At 44.1% G+C, this 21104-nt stretch overlaps 1 protein-coding gene across 1 annotated transcript in view; it reads right to left on the minus strand.

Moving 5' to 3' along the window:
• Window positions 1-20663, minus strand: part of Far2 (fatty acyl-CoA reductase 2) — a 102697-nt gene extending 82034 nt beyond the window's left edge. The window contains exon 1 of the mRNA XM_028757626.1: window positions 20605-20663. The gene's annotated coding sequence lies outside the window, so the exon portion shown is untranslated. The remainder of the gene's footprint in view (window positions 1-20604) is intronic.
• Between the last annotated feature and the right edge of the window lie 441 nt (window positions 20664-21104).

The raw sequence follows: 21104 nt of genomic DNA on the forward strand, positions 1-21104 counted from the left end.
GATGATTGGATGGATGGATGGATGGATGGATGGATAGATGGATGGATAGATGGATGGATGGATGGATGGATGATGGATGGATGGATAGATGGATGGATGGATGGATGGATGGATGATGGATGGATGGATGGATGATAGATGGATGGATGGATGGATAGATGGATGGATGGATGGATTACAACCCTGTGTATTTTATGAATATTATGGTGTTAATGGCCTGGCAGGTGGGTGGATCCTCTCATTAAATATTCATGCAAATTTAGGGACGTCTTGAGGATTGAAGAAGGGAGTGGTTCCCTAGACAGAACATCTCTCTTTTGAAGTCCCTATGGGGCCTGAGTCTACTATTGGAAGGTTAGAAAGTCTGGTTAGACCTTCAGTGTGCATTGCAGGAGCTTTAAGGGGCTCCTAGGGCAGTGAGTGTGTGGGACAAGATGTGCACTGCCATGCCTGGCTTCCTCCTCCCTCCCTTAGTGCGCACACGGCTTTTGCTCACAGTTGAGGTCTGTCTGTCTTCTGGAGAGAATGCACAGCTGAATGTTTCAGACTTACAGCCATTGGTGTGAAGTTTAAGGCTGATGACTGTACATGGCATGATGTGAGGACAGCAATACCCTGTGGAGCTGGGTCTATGCATGTGTGAACTGGTGATACTATAGCTAGGTACCACAGGTGTACTCCTGTCTCCCACCCACAAGCCATGTTTATTCCTTCTGTGCCTTGTGAAGTGTGTGTGTGTGAAGTATGTGTGTGTGTGGTGTGAAGTGTGTGTGTGTGAAGTGTGTGTGGTGTGAAGTGTGAAGTGTGTGTGAAGTGTATGTGTGAAGTGTGTGTGTGGTATGAAGTGTAAAGTGTATGTGTATGAAGTGTGAGTGAAGTGTGTGTGTATAATGTGAAGTGTGTGTATGTGTGGTGTGAAGTGTGTGTGTGTGAAGTGTGAGTGAAGTGTGTGTGTATAATGTGAAGTGTGTGTGTGTGAAGTGTGTGTGTGTGCGGTGTGAGGTGTGTGTGTGTAGGAGGGAGCTCTAGCACAGCTGTTCCTACACTGGCGTCCTACTCTGGCTGCTAGGAAACTAAACTGTGTGGCTAGATCTCAGCTTTCAGCCTAAAACCACAACACTGGATCAGGGGTGAGAAGAGCCTAGGCAGAGTTCCCAGTGACATTCTCCCTCTGTCCTCATTTTCCCACAGGGGCCATTTGTGCAATAGTCTGTTCTAGCAAAGACAGAGTAAGACAGGACACTTAAGAAAGTGCTTGTGAAGGCTGTGGCCCCAGCCAGATGGCACATTTGCTCTGTAGATTATTGGATTTCTCTGCAGCAGGCCTCATCCTGACTCCTTCAGCTGAAATAGTGAGATTTGGGCCAAGGACCTAAATGTCCAGTTTAGGGCAAAGGCCTCTGATTCCGCCTTTAACTGCTTTGGATCCATTCACTATTGTGTCATTCGAGAGTCCTTCAGGCTCTTGGCCCGAGTGAATAAAGTCAGCTCACTACTTTCAAGTCTCTGGTTCTAGGGAAAAAAATAGACTGTTGCTTCATTATGTGAGAAAACCATAGGCTACCTGTCAATCTTGCACAACCCAGCTGACGAAGGATAAGAGTTTAGCGTGGCTAAACGGGATCTCTGGTGGTTTGTTCAAGAATACAACTAAAGATTGGAGACGCTAGTCAAACCTATCACTTGTTTCTTTTAAAAAAATATTAATATGATCTATGTGAAATCGAACTTTTCCTCTCTCCTCTTACCCCTCCCCCACCCCCTTTCTCCACCATCTTTCAATTACACCCCTTGGTAAAAGCCCAAACGAGCGGTGAAGGCAAGATGCAGACGGCCTCGATGGTTACTTGGCAGATGAACAGTCTCAGGGAAGTCATGCTTGTGTGGCAAGCAGTTCCTCACGGAATCACTCAGTGTGTGTGTTGTAGGACTGTGAAAGGCAGCTGGTTCCTGGTTGAGCTAAGGTTGGAAACCTCGGTGACTCTGAGGGATGGCAGGTGTTTTCCCTGGTTCCTGGACACTAGGCCCCTGATGTGAGGCCATAGCCCTCCATAGATTTGTGTCCTTCAGTCCCGTAAAGGCAACACCCCAAGACCCTCCACAGGTAGAGGTGGTCACATAGGTTCAAGGCAGATCTCCATTTTAATGAGGTACCTAAAGGCCTGAAGGGCTTAGCCAATAAGCTTTCCTTCCAAGACACTCCTCCCTGCGAAAAGGTATTTAACCTCAGGCTTACCCTGAGAAAAAGATGCTTCAATTTTACTCATCTATTTTCCACCATGACAATAAATGTCTCAAAACCATGAACTGTCTCTTTTCATAGGAATCTGCCATGAGGAGCAATGGAGTAGGCCTTCCCCTAAAGAGCTGGCTGTCTAATCTCTCGCAGAAGACCTCTCTGCGCTCCCAGCCACGATTTCCACCAAGCCCAACCACCAGCCGACCAAGCCAAGGACTCTCCCACCGCGGGACCCAGCCAGAGCTCCCCTTTTCCCCTTCAGTCCCAGGCTAGATCCAGCCCACAGGTCCCCACTTCGCTCTCAGCTCTTCCGCAGCTCCCAGAGGTGCCTGGGTGCCCAAGAGCCTGAGAACCAGACGGCCCCAGCTTCCCTGCAGGCCCAGGGACCCCCGAGCCAACCCTGGCTGGTTCCGCATCTCAGACTGCGCTGCCCCACCCTCCAGAGCGGTGTCCAGCGGTTTCTCTATAGCCTGACACCCACCCCAGCTACAGCGTGCAGTGAGCCAGTCAAAACTCCTGCGCCTCGCCTCCCTGAGCGCCTGGAGCCCTGTGGCAGAGTGGACAGGACCCCACTTAACCCTACAGTGTGTGGCATGTGGATTGTGTTCACTGCATGGATTACGGCCTCGATGACAGCATGGCAGGTTAAAGTTGTTCAGAATCGTCTACGCTGGTCCTTAGCGGATCATCTAATACTTTATTTTCTCTACACGAAAATGAGATATTTTCCCCCTTTCTCATTTCCAGGTTTAAAACATGAGATGAACAACACAAAATTGTCCCCAATATTGTCTTTTCCCCTGTAAGTGATGTGTTCTCACTGTTGCTGGTGAAACTTAGCCAGAATTCTGATTCCTGAACTTAAAGAGCTTAATGTCAGGCTGGTGGTTCTGAGAGACAGGTAAAATTCAGAAAATTAACTAAGAAAAGCTAAAGGATGCTCTCCTTAAAACAATATTATTTTGTGAGCATGTTATTTGGCGTGTGTGTGTGTGTGTGCACATGCGCGTGCACATACACACATGCATGCACATGTATTCACACATGGATGTAGAGGTCAGAGGTCAACTTGGTTTCTCTCCACCTTTTTTTTTTTTTTTGAGACAGGGTTTCTTACTGGACTTAAAGTTTACTGATTCAGCTAGAGAGGTTGATCAAGATAGCTCTAGCAATCTATCTGTTTCTACCTCCCCAATATCAGGAGCTCCCCAATATCCCCAATATTTATTCACTACCTCCTGCCCCCCGACTCCTTCCTGTAACAACAATCTGTGTTGCTATCACGAAAGCACAACATCTTTTATACAGTAGGAACCAAACCTTCCTTTAGAGCAAATTTACAAACCATTGCATGGGGAAACAGCAATCGAGGGACTTATGTTTTTAGAGATGAAGATATTAAACAATTATCTCAGGGCTGGAGAGGAGGCATGGCAGTTAGGAGCACTGGCTACTCTCTCAGAGGTCCCAGGTTTCTTTCCCAGCACCCACATGGTAGCTCACAACTGTCTATAACTCCAGTTCCAGAGGATCCAATAGCCTCTTGTCATTTCCTTGGGTACGTTCATGCATGTAACATATACACACGTGCAAGCAAAACACTCACATTCATGAAATCTAGAAAAGTTTAAAAACCAATTACCTCCTGAGTCTAGCAGTTCTGGGGCTTGCGAGACATTTCGAAGTCTGGTTTGAAATTTCCATAATTTAAAAAGTTTCAGTTGCTAGATTTTAGGATTTTTTACTCTAGGATTCCAGTGAGGCGAGCATGAAACTACTATTGTTTTTAATCTGGAAGACTTACTATTTGCTCCTGAAACGAGCTTCCGAGACTTTAAGACGATCTCTGGGTGAAGGTGCTAGCTTTCGATGGCTACTACATCATCAGTACCCTGTTCTTCGTGTCCAGAAATAGGGTGATCAAGAGACCACTAGGATCACCTGCCAGTAGCCAAAGGTCTTCTTAACTATAACCTCACAGTATTGTCAACCACAATACTTTTTCTCTGCCAATCCAGGGCTCATCTAAATATACAGTTTCCTTTCACGGAGCTGAACCAAAGTTCACCAACTCCTAATGGGCCTGGCCATGAGCCAGGATCAGAGGAAGGACTTCCCCAACATCTATGTTTGCTCTTCACTGACTCCTTATCAGGATCTCACCTTCTGGTACTTTCCGGAATCCTGCCTAAAGAACTACTTGTGGATTCTGACTTTGTGATGCGCCATCACTTCAAGAACCCATAGTCACAGACTTCTCAGCACTCTCCTAGGAGTCCTTGCCCCTATATGAAGTTTAACAGTCTGCAAGCTGACAGCTCCTGTCACTGGATATAGCCACACATCAGGTAGACTTATTCGCCTACAGTAAATGTCCTTATTGAGTAAATCAACACTTGCTGATGTAGAAGAAAGTCTCTAAGTAAATCAGCATGTTTAAGTGTTGGAATAATTCATAAACTGTGTTTTGAATGTAGAATTTGTTCGACAAACCTGTGAACAGATGACTTAATCAAAACAGCCAGGGTCAATCACCTCTGGGAGAATTCAGCTACAGGAGGAGAAGTGGGGTGGGGTGGTAACTACAGAATCATAGGACATAAAACAAAGACGTGTGGAAAGTCATTTGTTAGTAAAATGTTGTATGAGTTTACACGTCGTCGAGATGAGTCGACAAAATAGAAGCAGGAAGAATAAGTAGCTGAGGTTCTGCTGAAGCTCAAACAGAATAAAGTTCTAGGAAATGTGGGTGGGGGAGACATGGACTTGGGGAAGGTGGGCTGGGGAGACATGGACTGGGGGAGGTGGGCTGGGGAGACATGGACTGGGGGGAGGTGGGGTAGGGAAACATAGGTTGAGGAGACATGGGCTGAAGAGTGACAGAGAGAGCTCAGTTACTGCCTTGTATGAGGACCTGGGTTTGATTTTTAAAACACAGAGGAAGAATCTGAGCATGGTGGTGCATGCCTGTAGTTCCTGTGCTAGGACATTGGAGCCAGCCAGATCCTTGGGGCTTGATGGCTGGAGCCTAGCATATTCTCTCTGTCTGTCTCTTTCTCTGTCTCTCCCTCTGTCTCTTTCTCTGTCTTTCTCTGTCTCACGAACACATTATCACCCACACCTACACACGTGAACACACACACATAAACACACACACATACACACACAACTTTTAGGAAAAAAGTGTCAATCTTGGGCAGGAGGAGGTGATTCATCCTCTCATATAAGAAGGAAAAGAAGTAAGGTTGATAAGGAGCCGAACAGAACCTGCCACAGATCAGCCTCTGTGGAATGAAAGTCCTGAATCTCCTGTAAAGCCAAGCATAAAGGAAAGGAGCTTGAAGATAGGTAAATATCTGTAATGACTGGGCCAAATAGGATGTGAAACACCAGAAACAGCAAAGAATCGACTGAGACCATAGCTTCAGGTTTCTCTGAGGATCAAGATGCATTTGCATTTTCCCTGTCTCCTATGACTATCTTTTTTGTCCAGCAACATCCAATGTTTATATGAAGTTGGAGCAGAGAGCACAGATGGTTGGCAATGTCCAAATTCAGGGGCTGCAGAGATGGCTCAGCATGCTACTTCAGCAGAGGATCGGGAAGCTCACACCCATCTCTAACTCTAGCTCCAAGGGATCTGACACCCTCACCTAGCTCCTGAGGATACGTGCATTTATGTGTTGCATGTAAACTTGGGCATACTCACATGCAAATTAATAAATCAGCTTTCAAAGATCAAAATTCAGAGGAAAAATATGGAAGAAGTGTAGGGCCAGCCTTAAGGAATGATTTACAAATGGAGGCTACACAGAGGAGGGGCTAAGATCAACAGGAAGCTACGCTGAGAAAGGTATGTTTCCCTACGTGGTTACATGTGTGTATTGGGGAATCAAATGAGCAACAGTATCACTGTCCTAGAACAGAGAGAGAAAGAAGTCTCTGGAAACAGTGTCCTTACACAAATGTGACACTCAGATATAGAAATCTCATGTAACACTGTGCAGAATGGTGCTAAGATGAGAGCTGGCCTCTTCTGCAGATTTCCAAAATTAGAAACTTTTGGTGCTGAAAATAAAAATGGACAGAGATACAAGGTTGCAGCTCTGGGGAACTCTTTGCTTGCTCTCACGTGTCACTTGCTCTCAAGGATACTCTTAGGAGTGGGAACGGAACGGAGCTAAAAAACACCACAGAATGGTCTGGGGGCACAGGTGAGAGTGAACATATTTCTTCTGGGTGAGAAAGCCTGTGCTAATGACATGGTCAAAGAAGACTCCCCCTGACCCATATTCTGGGATGCGTATAAAAGTCCTCCAAGGAGTATAAAATATAGTTAATAATGGGAAGGATTATGAAGCATAGGGCTGTGTGAAATTGTGGCACGCACACACACACACACACACACACACACACACACACAGCCTTCACCTGTGTTCAGTAACTGTTAGCATTCTTTTTAGGCTCCACCCAACAGTTACCTGGCAACAGCTAAGTCGACCTGGCTTGCTATAAAAGGGGCTGTTTGGCCCCTCCACGCTCTCTTATTCTCTCTGTCCCGTCTTTCTCTCTGACTCTCTTTTCTCCCTGACCCCCTTCTCTCACTCTCCCCTTCCCTGTCTCTCTCCACATGTTCTCTCCTCTCTCTTTCTGTCTCCCTCTGTCTCTCTCTGTCTTTCTCTGTCTCTACTCCCTTCTCGACTCCTCTCCCCATGCCATAAATAAACTCTATTCTATACTATATACTGGTCATATGGATGGTACCTCAAGGGGAAGGGGTGCCTCAGCATGGGGCCCCTGAGGCACCCCTCCCACCTCACCATACCTAGTTCTTCAAAACATATCCCTGCTCTCCTTTTTATAAAACACAACAGTAATACTTCCTACTCACACCAGAAACTCTTATATGAACAAACCACAATGCATTTCAATACACATCTTAGTCTTTTCTCACAAGAACCCTGTAAGATCAAACTGAGGAATAAAGAGATTTAGTGACTAGCTGAGAACAAGACCAGGGGCTGTAATGAATGCCAACTTGACACAGTGTGGAATCACTTCATTGCTCTCTTCTCTTGATTGTGGATATAATCGACCAGTTCTCTCAAGTCTACTGAAAGGCACTGAAGTCTTCTGGTTGCTGTCAGTAATGAGAACACTCCAATCAGGTGTTCATTTGCTTCCTGATTCTCCTGAATGATGGCATTTAGGGCGCATTTGATAATCACCAACTTTTTTTTTTTTTTTTTTAAAGACACAGTCTCTTTACATAGTCCTGGCTGTCCTGGACCAACTATGTTAAGCAGGCTGGCTTCCAACTCATGAAGATTCTCCTGCCTCTGGTCCCTAGTGCTACGATTAAATGCCTGCCTGCCTTCCTTCCTTCCTTCCTTCCTTCCTTCCTTCCTTCCTTCCTTCCTCCCTCCCTCCCTCCCTCCCTCCCTCTTTCCCTCCCTCCCTCCTTCCTTTCTTCCTTCCTTCCTTCCTTCCTTCCTTCCTTCCTTCCTTCCGTCCTTCCTTCCTTCCTTCTCTTTACCATCACATTACAGCAGCAGAACATTGAGAACCTAAAAGTAGGGGCTTGCCTAGTTCCAAGTTCTACATTTCTACCTATGAGTGTGGTTATTTTCAAAACTCTAAGTCATAAATATAAACCCATAGCTCTATTTGTGAGAAGTTGGCTTATCAGAACTGAACATAGAATAAGTTTTCATAGAAACAGGAATTTACTTTAAAGATAAATATGACCATGGCATCCAAATATATTTGGAGTGTTTTAATAACTGAGGTATCTTTCATACTAGATCTCTCAAGGTAGATTTTTGAGTTGGAACTCCCTCTCTTAGGTAAAATTGTGCTTCTATTGGCTATATTCTAATAGTTATATCTGTCTGGTAATTCTACTTAAAACTTCATGGGTCTCAGTTTCTCTCTGTGTGATATGGAATCTCTAGGGCAAATGAGACAGTTTTTGTGACACGGCGACATATACTTGGTGAATGTTTTCTGAGCATCAGTGGTGAGTCTAGCCAGCCATCACTGATAGCCCCACTCCTCCTTATCTGTGAAATGTACCACCAGGGTGATAGACTATGACTGCCTTGAGCTTGAAACCACAAGCTTGTGACTTAGGAGAACCAGCAACTAATGGTTTCCAATGTGAAACAGACAGAAAATTGACAATGCTTGATAAATTCATCCTTGTAGAAATATTTGTATCTTTCACAAACCAGTACCAAGAAAGCAAAAAGAAACCAGGACATGGTTCCTGCTCTGGTGATGTGATGCATGGCTGTAGTTGTGGGCCTTGTGCAAGCAGCAGCTGCCAACGGTTTTGTAAGAAAATGCAGAGTACGGCTTTTTACATCAGGAAAAGCACACTTGAAATCTTTTCTGCTACTTTCCTATCAACTTTTAGGGCTCAGTTTGTGGCCACTTCCACTTTCATCACTATGAACACATTTAGTGGTGAGGCAGATGAAACATGCCTACTCAACAGCCTCCATTTATACCCCCCCCATCCCTGGCTGAGCCTGGAGTCCTTCCCACCCTCCTCCCAATTCTCCCCCTTTGGGGGCTTCTTCTCAAGACCACTTATATATTATTGTCTCCTTTCTCTTCCCTGAGGGTTGGCTGGGGAGTCTGCCAAGCAGCCTTAAACAGTTCATGGCCAGTATGGTACCAGCAACATACCACAAAGGATGTGGGAACAGGGCTTACTGATGCCCAGGGCTGGGAAGGAGGAGATATGGATGGAAAAGAAGAGAAAGAATCAGAATCAATCCAGGGATTTGGGTATCAATGTCCCTTTGGAGGGAAAACCAAGACCTATCTAGATGGAGGCACTGGAAACCAGAAGTTAGCTGTGGGTGTTGGACAAACACAACTATTCTTAATGGACTAAGAGTCCAACCAAGGCTTTGCCTGTCTAAATCACAGTATGGGGAAGAAAGTGGTAACATGGAAAATTGCTGATTGTACTTCCTGAACTAAGGTGGAACATACTTCAAGCAAGTGGACTGTCTCTAATGATGACAAAAAAAACCTCTGATGGCATTGTATTACCAGTCCATACCAGTCCACACCAGTTCATGTCGGTCTACACCTGTTCATTAAAGTTTATACCTATCCACTCCATTCCACACCTGTTCACTCCAGACCACACCTATTCTACACCAGTCCACACCAGTTCATGTCAGTATACACATGTTCATTCCAGTTCACACCTGTTCACTCCAGTTCACATCTGTTCACTCCAGTCCACACCTGTTCACTCTAGTCCACACCAGTCCACACCTGATCTATACCACTCCAACCTGTTCACTCATAGTTCCTGATATACTGGCCCCTAGCTGGTTGGGGAAGACTTCTAAGAACTCCACTCTACAGACTGTCATAGATAGATGAGGACTCATTTTGTTTAGTCTCCAGAAATTCAGAGGGCTGACTTTAGACAACAGAGTTCCCTTTGTCCTCTCACTGGGTAGCTTCTAACTGCTCATCCTCTGCCATTCTACAAGTTTTGTGACTTCCCCACAGGCCTGAATTTTGTCCTTCCTCTCTCACCTTCCCCACCACTATCAGCAGATAATTACTTATAGATACAGAGGGTTTGTGTGCCTATCTTTAAAGATTAACATGAAGGAGGAAGTTGAAGACTATAGGCTGTTAGTCTGTCAGGTTTGGAGAAAAAGAGAGCAGAGAAGAGTAGACGTGAGGACAAATTCAGCAAAAACCTGTGCTGGGAAAAGGAGATTCCTCCCAGTGGATTTTCTGGTAAAGAAGAAATCCTCCCAATGGAATTTCTAATATTGCATTTCAGCTCAGCTTCCATCATGTCCTTTTCTTGGCTTGTAAACAGCCTCATGTATCTAAGGCTAGGCTCTAACTACGCATGTAGTCAGTGATGACTGAATTCCTGGTTCTGCCTCTATCTCAGCCACTACAGTAATTGTAGCACTAGGGATCAAAACTAAGACTTCATGCATTGTAGACAGGAGGATGAAGAGTAAGTAAAAATCTATCAGCATTCCATGTTTTTAAATTGATGACTAACATGGTTCAAAATTAGAAGATGCTAAAGCTTGGAAGCAGGTACTACAACTAGTTCATCATGAATTCAGAGTTAAGTAACTTGTGTGACTTGTGGCAAACATTCAGTGAATTTTACTAAACAAATGTCTGAATAGGTAGAGTGCTCCTGTGGTCTGTGGTCAAAGATTTGAAATAAGGAGAATATATAAATATATATATGGAATTGAACCAAATATAAGGATGGACCTTAAATGATATACAGTTTGAGATGTGAATATTCTTCCATAAGATAAGCTATGTGCAGTGAGTGCTATGTGTTATAGGCAGGAGGTAGTGGTAAAGTGTAATAAGGGTCCAGGGAAGTTCAATTTGAAAAAATAAAGTTTCATCCTAAGAGAAACGAAGACCTAAATTTACCTAAAGCACAATCCTGTGATCTTAAAGATACCCAATAACACTTGCATAGCCACTGCCTCTGACAGGGCTAGAACAAAATGGCAGAAGAGAAAAAAAGAAGTAGCATAATTCTACTTAGGAAAGAGTTTGACAAGTACAAGTTGCTGGTAAAACAACAACAACAGCAACAGCAGCAACAGCAACAGCAGCAATAGCAACAGCAGTAACAACAGCAACAACAACAACAGTTAACAGCAATAACAACAGCACCAACAGCAATAACAACAGCAGCAGCAACAACAACAACAGCAACAGCAACAATAACAGCAGAAGCAGCAACAACAATAGCAACAACAGTAACAACAACAACAACAGCAGCAATAGCAAAGCAACAGCAACAACAACAGTAACAGTAACAGCAGCAGCAACAATAACAACAACAACAGCAACAGTAACAGGAGTGGCAACAATAACAACAGCAACAAGAACAACAACCATAGCAACAGCAATAGCAGCAGCAGCAACAGCAGCAAAAACAACAGCAATGGCAACAACAATAGCAACAACAAAGGTACCCATTTCTTTGAGGAAAATTAACACCTTCAGACCACCAAGTTTTCTTGACAATATTGTTATGAGTTGCTGGCTATAACTTTCCTTCAAGTGCATAAGTAGTTTTAAGTATATTGAAGCCAGACACATAATTTAATGGTCTTCCTAATTTCCAGGCATCCTGACCTCAATACACCTGGGCTTGTGCTAACTTTTGTGGAGTGTGCCCTCTCATGAACAGTGCATCATTAAGGAAGACGACCTAGAATTCAGGGCACTTCTACAATGGCTTTGTCTGGTCCTTTGGCTCTCAAGAGTATTTGCTTTGCCACCTGCGGTTGTCCTGTTTTTCTCCAGTGAAATTACTGGCCTAACAATGGCTCTACTGAGGATAAGTAGATATTTTTTGCTTTTTCACAACAAATCCCTTCCTTGCCTTCTTTTCTCGTCCTCAGGACTTTGCTGTGCTGTATTGGGGACCATCTCTGGAGAAGTCAGGAAAGTTAAAATGTCATAAAAACAAAACAGTGTCCTTCATGAAGGACAAGGACCTGTCATATATGAGAATAAGGACAAATGTTTAGATTGTAGTTAGGGATTATTCTGGTTTAGTAAAGTGGTAGCTGTAGAGTCTCCTTTCAGGATCCATGACTTCAGTAGTCCCAGGTAGTTGGCTAGGTTTCCAGTACTAAGCATGACTACCCTCTTGATGAACAGACCTTAAAACCAATTAGAGAGATATCAGTTTCCACTAATGTATATTATATATATTATTGTATATTGCATGGTGTCTTCTGGCACCATGAAAGCTAGTTCGTAGCGAAGAAGCTTTTGGTCAGGTCTAGCTCACTGAGATAGTGTCTCCTAGGAATATCAGAAGCTTATATCTATAAATTCTCACCAAAATGACTCTCTAACCTGAGCTGAGCAATGAGGACACCTATAGATATGTTAATATGAATAGTGGAAAGTCATGAGAACTCAAAAAAAAAAAAAACTACAGGTAACTAAGGGATGGTGAGAATGGGAGAAATATTCTACTCCAGGGAAATTCGTACTAACTTGTTATCCAATACCAAATAGTCACCCCTGAAAAGATACATAAAAGTAACATGATATAGGGTGAACAGGTTGGATTTATGCATTTAGGGAGAGGGGAGAGAGAGAGAAGAGAATATGCAACAATAATCAATGAAAAAGGTGATAAATTTGAAAAAAGAACAAGAAATGGCATATAGGAGGGAGGAAAGGGAAGAAATGATATAATCTCAAAATTATTATATTTATTTAATCAATATATAATCCAATATAATATGATATGTATATAAAATATAATCTCAAAAAATGAAAAAAATTAAAAGAATAATATAATAAAACTTGTTTCTGAAAAAACAAACAAACAAAAAAACCTTAAGCATATTAAGTCCAAAAGCCATAAGGGACACATTGTATCAACTGCGGCTTGATACTTCTACTCAGAGGTTAAGGGTGAAAGATCCAATAAGACCTTCCATAAACCATGACTGAAGTTGCACTGCTGTGAACTACGTGACTCTCCATGCCTGACAATTATGGCAAGACTAGTTTGTTCATTATTTACTCAGTTACATTGTTGGCTACACAAACAAATGTTACCCACTTTGCTCTGGTTCAGGTGCAGAATTATAACTGTCCTGGCAGGGAGCGGATGTCTTAAACAGACACTGGTGCCCCTCCCTTTGGCTATCAGGCTATTGGAACAATGGTCTCCAAGAAATTGGAATTTCCCTAGGAATTGCATGCTGGGGGAAGGAAAAGGCTGAAGTCTGGTGCCAGCCAGAAGAGGAACTTGCCTCCCAAGAAAAGACTTCACAGGGTTTCTACAACTTGTCAGACCATCACCTTACAGGAGAGACTGGAGCTGGGACACTGAGGTTGGGTGGGACCCAAACTTTTAGCCAAAGACTTGGAGACAATTCTTGACTTCTTTTGTGTCTTCCCAGCGCAGTCACATTGAACAAATCTCCTTTCTCCATTTTTCACTACTGTCTCTTTTGTGAGCATATTGAAGGTGGGTGGCCAAGCCTTGCTTGTTAGATCCACAAGGGCCTGTGCTCTGACCCTCTCAACTCTAGTAACAGAGTGAAGAGGGGCAAGTATGGGGGAAAGACCTCATCTGGAACCCTGAAACTGACTTCTGACTTGCAGTTTAAAGCCCTGTCTCTCCTCATGGGTAGAATGTTGTAATGGGTGCAGAGTGACAGCCTGGTTTCCAGGTGAATGCATCCTACAAAGCATGATGGCTAGGCAGACTTTGTGGCAGCCACGGGCTGGATAAGCATCATGCTTGAGAACTTTACGTTTCTGATCTTACATGCTATGATATGACCTTGGCCCTCCAAGTTCCTTGCCCAAGTCATACTGATTACATTGTAATCCTTACACTCATTCTACCAAGTGGAGTGGGAACAAAAAACCATTTTTTTCTGTCATTACTACTCTTGTCTTGGAAAAGTGTCTGTTAGTAAGAAGAGATTTTACCCATTGCTGAAATAAAAGTCTAGAAAGGGTACTCCTGGGAAATCTATGTTCAGGGAAGGACTTTAGCAGCGATGTCAGGATTGGCTTCCTCCAGCACCTGAGGTTGTAGTTATATTTATCCAATGTTGTCCTGTCCTCCCAGTGGGGTGGGGAGTGATATCTAATCTGGGGCCTCACATGGACATCCCTAGCCTGTATCACATTTGTCATGGATGACTTTAAGTGTTTGAACAGCTTAAAAGCTATCTCCTCAGGTTGATGGGTTCTTCACAAGGCATTAATTACAGTGGTCATCCATACAGAATGGCCAGCTGAGGAGCCAAATTAGGAAGTCAATTTACCTACCTGACTTTCTACCCCTTAATGCACAAAACCAAATAGATACAAAGTGATTGGTATTAAACTCACCTGGCCAGCCAGGGTAGGCGCTGAAGGGATGGGAGTAAATCTCCTAGGCTTTGGAAGTCACATTCACTAGCTGGAACTCTAGAGTAGCCACAAATAGTATGAGGTTAGGGCCAGCTAGTTTCTGCTAAAACTATAGACACTGATAATTTAGCTATGCCACAGAATAATATTCCTGATTATTTTTAACTTTCAAAAAAATATAAGAACCATTTCTAGTTTGAAAGATATACAAAGTCACAAGCCAAATTTGACCCTCAGGCCATCGTTGGACAGTACTTGGGATTGAGTTTCGAGCAGATGAAACCAGAGGATCTAATTCTGCATGGACTTCTTTGAAGAACTGTCACCACTGCAAGGCTCTGCAGCCACAGACTGCACTTCTGTCTGCAGCTACCGTCAGTACATTACAGACAACAGGGAAAGGATATATAACGCTCACAAACCACTGCTGCCTAAATTCCCACAGCATGACAGTCTGGTAGATTTCCAGGCTCAGGTGATGACCAGAAGATGAAAATATGAATGAGAGAAACTGAAGGCTCTCTCTGCCTGGGAACTCCTCAACACTCCTAAGACCCTCAAATACAAATGCCAAACGACTGAACCTCAGCAAGGCCTGGCAGAGCCTCAGCAGGAAAGCAGATACTAGAAACAAACAAGAAGATCGTTTCCTTTCAACCAGACTACAGGTCCAGCTTGCTCATGTGAAAACGTTTTCACGTCCACTTTGCGGAGCGCTGAGCGGATGCAGTGCCTCTGCTTTGCTGAAGGAAGATGCATGAAGAGTGGAGGGCATCTAACAGTTAACAGAGAGCGGTGAATGTTAAGGGCTGAATCTGTTAATATAGGACAGTGCTTCCCACAGGATTTCCAACACAGCGATTTATCAAATGCTGACTCTGTTAGATGTTTCACCAGAGACATTTGAAGGTCATAGGTTTAGGAAATGTCACAGGAGACGTATTTCATCTTTGATGATTCTCAGTCTTCATTAGTATTTTGTGGGCTCTGAGGATTCCTAGAGTGAAACTGCTTAACTGGGTTAAGTTAAGCATTTTTCAGAGTTATATGATTATCAAAGCTTTTTTTTTTTGTCCTTTTCCTTCACTTAACTGCTAATATCCCAAGAAACTACTGTCCCACAAATGATGGTCTAGGGAGCACAGATGTTGAGAGGAAGGAGAAGAGAAGGGATCTGAGAGAGGGAGTGAACTGCATTTTAGAACAAACCCTTTGATGAGGCTCAGTCCTGTCTTTCCTAGTTTTTGCCATTTTAGGAAATTATACCACAACCCATCTAAGCTCAAGAGAGAAAAATAGAAGCTATATCTGTCATGGTGATAACCTTTAAAAATTATAAAAATGCAAGTGTGGATTTAAAAATAATTTAAACAGCAGATGAGCCTGAAATGTAAACTTTTCCTCACTCCTTTCTTGTACTCCGTCTGATCAGCCAGCATCTCTTTAGCTCTGGTTTGTTTTTCTGATCTTATTATGGGTTCTGTAAATGAAGCGGCAGTGAACCCACTGCTGTAGATTTAAGTCTTTAGTGGGGCTGGGGAGAAGATTACCTGGAGGTGCAAGGACTGCTCTTGCAGAGTTTGGGTCTCAGCATCCTTACAGGGCAGCTTAACCACCCCTACTCCCAGCTCTAGGGTATCTGATGCTCTGGCTTCCACTGACACTCCTATCTACACCCAACACTCACACACATAATTAAAAATAAAATATGCAAGTAAAAGTCTTTAAAAACTCAGCACTCTCTGCAGAAGCATCGATCTCAAGCTTCTTCCAGCTGTTTCCCTCCCTATGAGTCCACCACCCCTGGACCTAATGGACTTGCAAATTGTACTCAAGGCTCAGCAAGTCCTTGCTATCTCTGCCTTCTCCTGACAGCATTCTGCCCTGAATTCTCTCTGATTCCAAATCCTTCATTCCTCCAGTCCCTTCTCCTTATTGGCTTTGTGTAGATTTACTTCCTTAAAATATAGATCAGCAGAGTCTCTGACTTAAAAGCTGTCAATGGTCTCCAGTAAAGCAGACCCAAAGCTTTAGGACGCTCTGTGAGAGAAAGGAAAAAGTCCCAGACTAGAGAGAAGGGAGGCGTTTCCTCAGCTCCTCCTTAGTGGCACAAGAGTTACAGAGGACAGCTTGGTAAGGAATAAGCTGGGCCAGATCCACAATCACCAAATTAAAGCAAGCTTTATTTAGTACTGGCTAGGAAGACAAACACTGCCTAGGTCCATACCTGGAATTCCTAGAAATTAATTCCACACTTGCATTTTATAATTTTTAAAGGTTATCACCATGACAGATGCAGCTTCTATTTTTCTCTCTTGAGCTTAGATGGGTTGCAGTTAAATTATTATTCCAGTTATTAGATACTTAAAAGGTAACTTAGTCAAGATTTTAAGTGCATGGATTTTCAAAGTTAAATGATTCAAAGAAGATAGTAACACGACTAAAGAAAATATTATCTATCGACTCGCTGTTCAGTCAACGCTGGGTCTGAGGATGAGCTAGGCCCAAGCACTAGTTCAGCTTAGCAAGCATCTTCCAAGAAGCTGTTCTTGGCATTCACTTCACAATTCCAGTCTTGTACATGTACCATTTAATCAATATTTAAAATGTCAAACTCCATTACTTAGCCATTTTTCATTTGATTCTTCTGATTACCAAGATACAAGGGGCCTATAGGTCGCACAATTCCTTAAAAGAGCTTGATCAATACACCCAAAGCTACTTGTAAAACCTGTAGTAAAGTAGATCCCTTCATACCACCATTGTTAGCATGAAAATGTTCAAGGTGGTAGACCCTCCTGGAACTCTTACCTCACTCCATTCTCAGTCTAGCCAGATTGACCTAGATCTTCTTGTGTAGTAGCAGAGGCTATCCTCTCTCATCCTGCTGCTTCCACTTCCTGAGTGTTGTGTTACTCATATGTGCTACCATTAATAGTTTAATTATCTCTCCTTTGTTCAAAGATAATACAGATACGCTTATGCCAGTAAAGAATATATATATATATATATATATATATATATATATATATATATATATATATGAGTGAAAGACTTACAGAATTATCCAATTAAAGCAAGCTTTATTTAGTACTTGCCAGGAAGATGAACACTAGCTAGCTCCATATTTGGGATTCCCAGAAAAATGGCCCTGATTTTATATTAGTCAGGTATCCATAAAGGCAAATACCACAAGGCTATGTATGGTACTTTCTGCCTTCACCCAGTCAGGGGTAAGCACGTATTCTGCCGTACTTCCTGCCTGGACATCTACATGTGATCAAGCACATACTGAACATTGGGGCAACCAACCTTGTTTATTGAAGTGAAAACATATGACTTACTATCTCACAAGAATCACAGTCCCCTCCCCCTCCAGCATTCCAGGAAGTCATCTGTCCTTGGGCAGGTGACAGGTTAACATTAGCCCTTTCAGGAAACTAACTTGAATTAGGATTGATGTGAGGAAGCCCCACTACTCAGTAAGCTCTAGAATGGGCTGTCGATTTGGGATCAGGGGATAATGAGAACCCAGTGTAAAATGACAATGTGAAGCCTCTTATTAAGACCATAGTCATGGCTTGAAGGTTACCTCTTCATGTTTTATGTTGCTCATAAACATCTAGAAAGTTATTTGAAATTCTAGATGTGGGGGCTCAGCTCAGTTCTTGAGTCTGGATTTCGCAAAGCTGGTCCCATGAAAACTAGTGGAATGTATGAAATGTGGATGTTTGAATATCAGAAAGCTGTGACCTTCTAAAAGTGTGTGTTTCATATTCTATACCTCTTTATTAGATACTCAGGATGGTCTGTGAACAACACAAACATGAAGTGTGTATGCTCACCACCAGTAAATGTTCCCACGGAGCCCCAGCATCAGGGCATGCTGGTGGGATCAAGCAGGCTGGTGGTCTCTGGTGTGGTCCTCTTGCAATGGTGCTTGTCAAACCTTTTGGGCCCAGGGATGTAGCTCAGCTGGGAGAGAGCTTGCCTAGTACACAGAAGCCCTGGCTTTACTCTCAGTACTACATAAACTGGGCATGGTGATGCATGCCGTTAATGTCAACACTCCAGAAGCAGAAGCAAAAAGGTCATTTTAAAGCTACATAGCAAGTTCGAGGCCAGCTTGGGCTACATGAGACCCTGTCAAAACATGAATGAATGAATGAATGAATGAATGAATTGAAACATGAACTCTTATGGCTGACCAAATGCTACCAGAAGGAAGTATAACATGGATGTTCAAGAGAAAAGAAGGAAAATAATCATATGATCAGGGTTTCTGTATTTTTATTTAAAAAACACTTCATTTTCATTTATTTAAATTTCTTTATGTTATAAGTATGAGTATATATGAAATGTGGATGTTTGAATATAAGAAAGTTGGGACCTTCTAAAGTGTGTGTTTCATATTCTATACCTTTTATCAGATACTCAGAACGATCTGTTGCCTGCATGCATGTACATATACTGGCAATGATGCCAGGTGCCCAAACAGGCCATAACATGGCATATCTCAGAACTGGAGTTATAGATGGTTGTAAGCCATAAGTGCTAGGAAGTGAAAACTCAGGTCCCGTGCCAGGGCAGTGTGGTTGGTTTGAGTAAGAATGGCTCCCACAGACTTATATCTGAATGCTTAGGGAGTGGGATTGGGAGGTATAGCCTTGGAGGAAGTGTGTCCCTGAGGGTAAGCTTTGGGTTTCAAATGTTCAAGTCAGTCCCAGTATCACTCCCCCTTCCTGCGGCCAGATTTAGAACTCCCAGCTGTGTGTTGAACTGCCCACTGCCATGTTTCCTGCCATGACTGTAATAGACTAAACCTCTGAGCCTGTAAGCCAGCCCCAATTAAATATTTTACTTTATAAGAGGCACTGTGGTCATGTGTCTCTTCATAGCATTAGTAACCCTAACCAAGACAAGCAGCCAATGCTCCTAACCCCTGAACCGTCTCTGTAGTCCCCAAGATGTCTATGGTCTTGATAAACCAAAGTGATACACACAGACAAACTACCGGCTCTCAGCCCCTCTGAAACAGTTCCTCTTCAGAAGCTGGTTCACATTTTGTTTCCTTGGGGGAGTTCACCATCACTTATCCTCCCCTGGTGGTATTGACGCTGACCAGCACACATGAACTGCTTCTCTCTGACAGACAACTGCAGCCTAATGTTACCATTTGGAGTGTGTGTGGGGGATCCCTTAAGATAGGAGTGGAAGATGCCCGTAGAATAAGGGAAATCAAGAAAGAGTAAGGCACAGGCCTTCAGAAACACTATGAACGAAATCACTGTCCTTGAAGTTTGGTCAGGAGAAATCTCCAAAGCCTAAGATGTGAAGTTTGCTGAAATGACTACCTGTGCCCTTTGTAAGCTGCCTTAAATTTTATTTAATCTCTTTGCCGTATTTTATGACTTAGAGTAACTATGGCCTCAAGTCAATCTCCAGATCACATAGATGGAGATGCAGAGAGATGAACTGTGGAGCTACTGGCTGAATCTTAAGTTTTCATTTGCAATGTCAAACTCTGCCTCAAATAAGCAGAAACACACAACCCTGTTGAGTTCCCTGCTCACTCGGTTCCTTGCTCACAATGGAGCACTCACTCGGCATGATTCAAAAGGTTGCCAGAGGATGAGGTACTAATCACAATAGCTCATCAATAGGTTGAATATCTAATAGATAGAAGACCAAAAAAAAAAAATGCTCATAATCTTACCCCGAAAGGAGACTGGAAGGAGACTGGGGCCAGCAGCCTGGCAAGGGGGAGGCATTCCTAGGTTGGGCATGAATTGTACTGACTGCAATTGCTCCGGGTGGGGGGAGGGGTAGTGTCATCCCCAGGTGTGTGTGAACAGCCTTCCATAAGCCACCTGTCCTAGCTGGAGGCCTGGGCACCTATCCCCTTGTTCTCTCCATGGTGCCCAAGTCACTGGGGGAAGTCAGAAACTTCTGACCAGGGACAGACCTATTTGGCCACTGAAACCCATTTCAGCCTGGGGTTTGTGACCCTGAAGAATCTCTGAGTGAGAGTCTGGATGCTCACAGCCTGAGGTGGGCCAGGGGGGTAAGGGAGGACATGAAAGGAGACCATTGCACATGTGGCCTCGAACTATATGCTGCCTCTAGGAGTAGCCCCTACACCAGGAAGGCTTGGGTGGGACCAATCAGATACCTCTGTCCCTTGGTCCGCAGTTACTACTGAGAGGTCTCCATGTTCACCTTGCTCAGCCCTTTCCAGTTTTCCAATGGCTGTGCATCTCACCTAACAGAATCAGAGAGACCTAGAGCCTACAGGACCCTGGAGGACTGTGAGTGGCTAGGGACGGGCGGCAGGGCACCGCTTTTCTCCTGGCCCCTGCCTGCCTCGCAACCACAGTCTGCAGGTCCCCCTAGCCTAACCTCCTGGCCTCCCCGCCCGCTCTTCCTCCTGGTACCTGCTGCTTCAGTGCGGGTGACTTGCCGGCTGGTGGTCACAGTCCTCCCGGAGATGAAGGAGGCTCTCGAGCTTTTCTGAACGGCGCCTCTGCTCTCCCGGCTCCCAAACGTGACTCTCTATATATCCGGCTCAGAGACTGGGTGTGGGGCGGGAGGAGCGCACCCTCCCTTCGACCTTCCTGGTCGCTGCTGGGCGCCCAGCCGAGGCCTCTGCCGGGGCGGGAGGAGTGCAGGGGCCTCGGGCGCCCAGACCCTGAGGATGGCATCTGCCTGAGCTTCGGGCGTGTTCCCCCTTGGTGTGCATTGTTGGGTGAGGGGAAAGTTAGCTGGGATGGCGCCCTGTCTGGAAAAGCAAAGGAAAGAGGGAGGGGAAGAGAGAGAAAGAGTCTGATTTGATTCACTGCAGGAGCGATCACTTCCTATTGCCCTGGCAGAATGCACTCCGGATCCCATTTCTCCAGCTCTTCCGCACCACACGCCAGGTGGATGGAGGCTGCAG

Source organism: Grammomys surdaster, unplaced genomic scaffold, assembly GCF_004785775.1.
Source record: "Grammomys surdaster isolate TR1022 unplaced genomic scaffold, NIH_TR_1.0 126176, whole genome shotgun sequence".
Lineage (NCBI taxonomy): Eukaryota > Metazoa > Chordata > Mammalia > Rodentia > Muridae > Grammomys > Grammomys surdaster.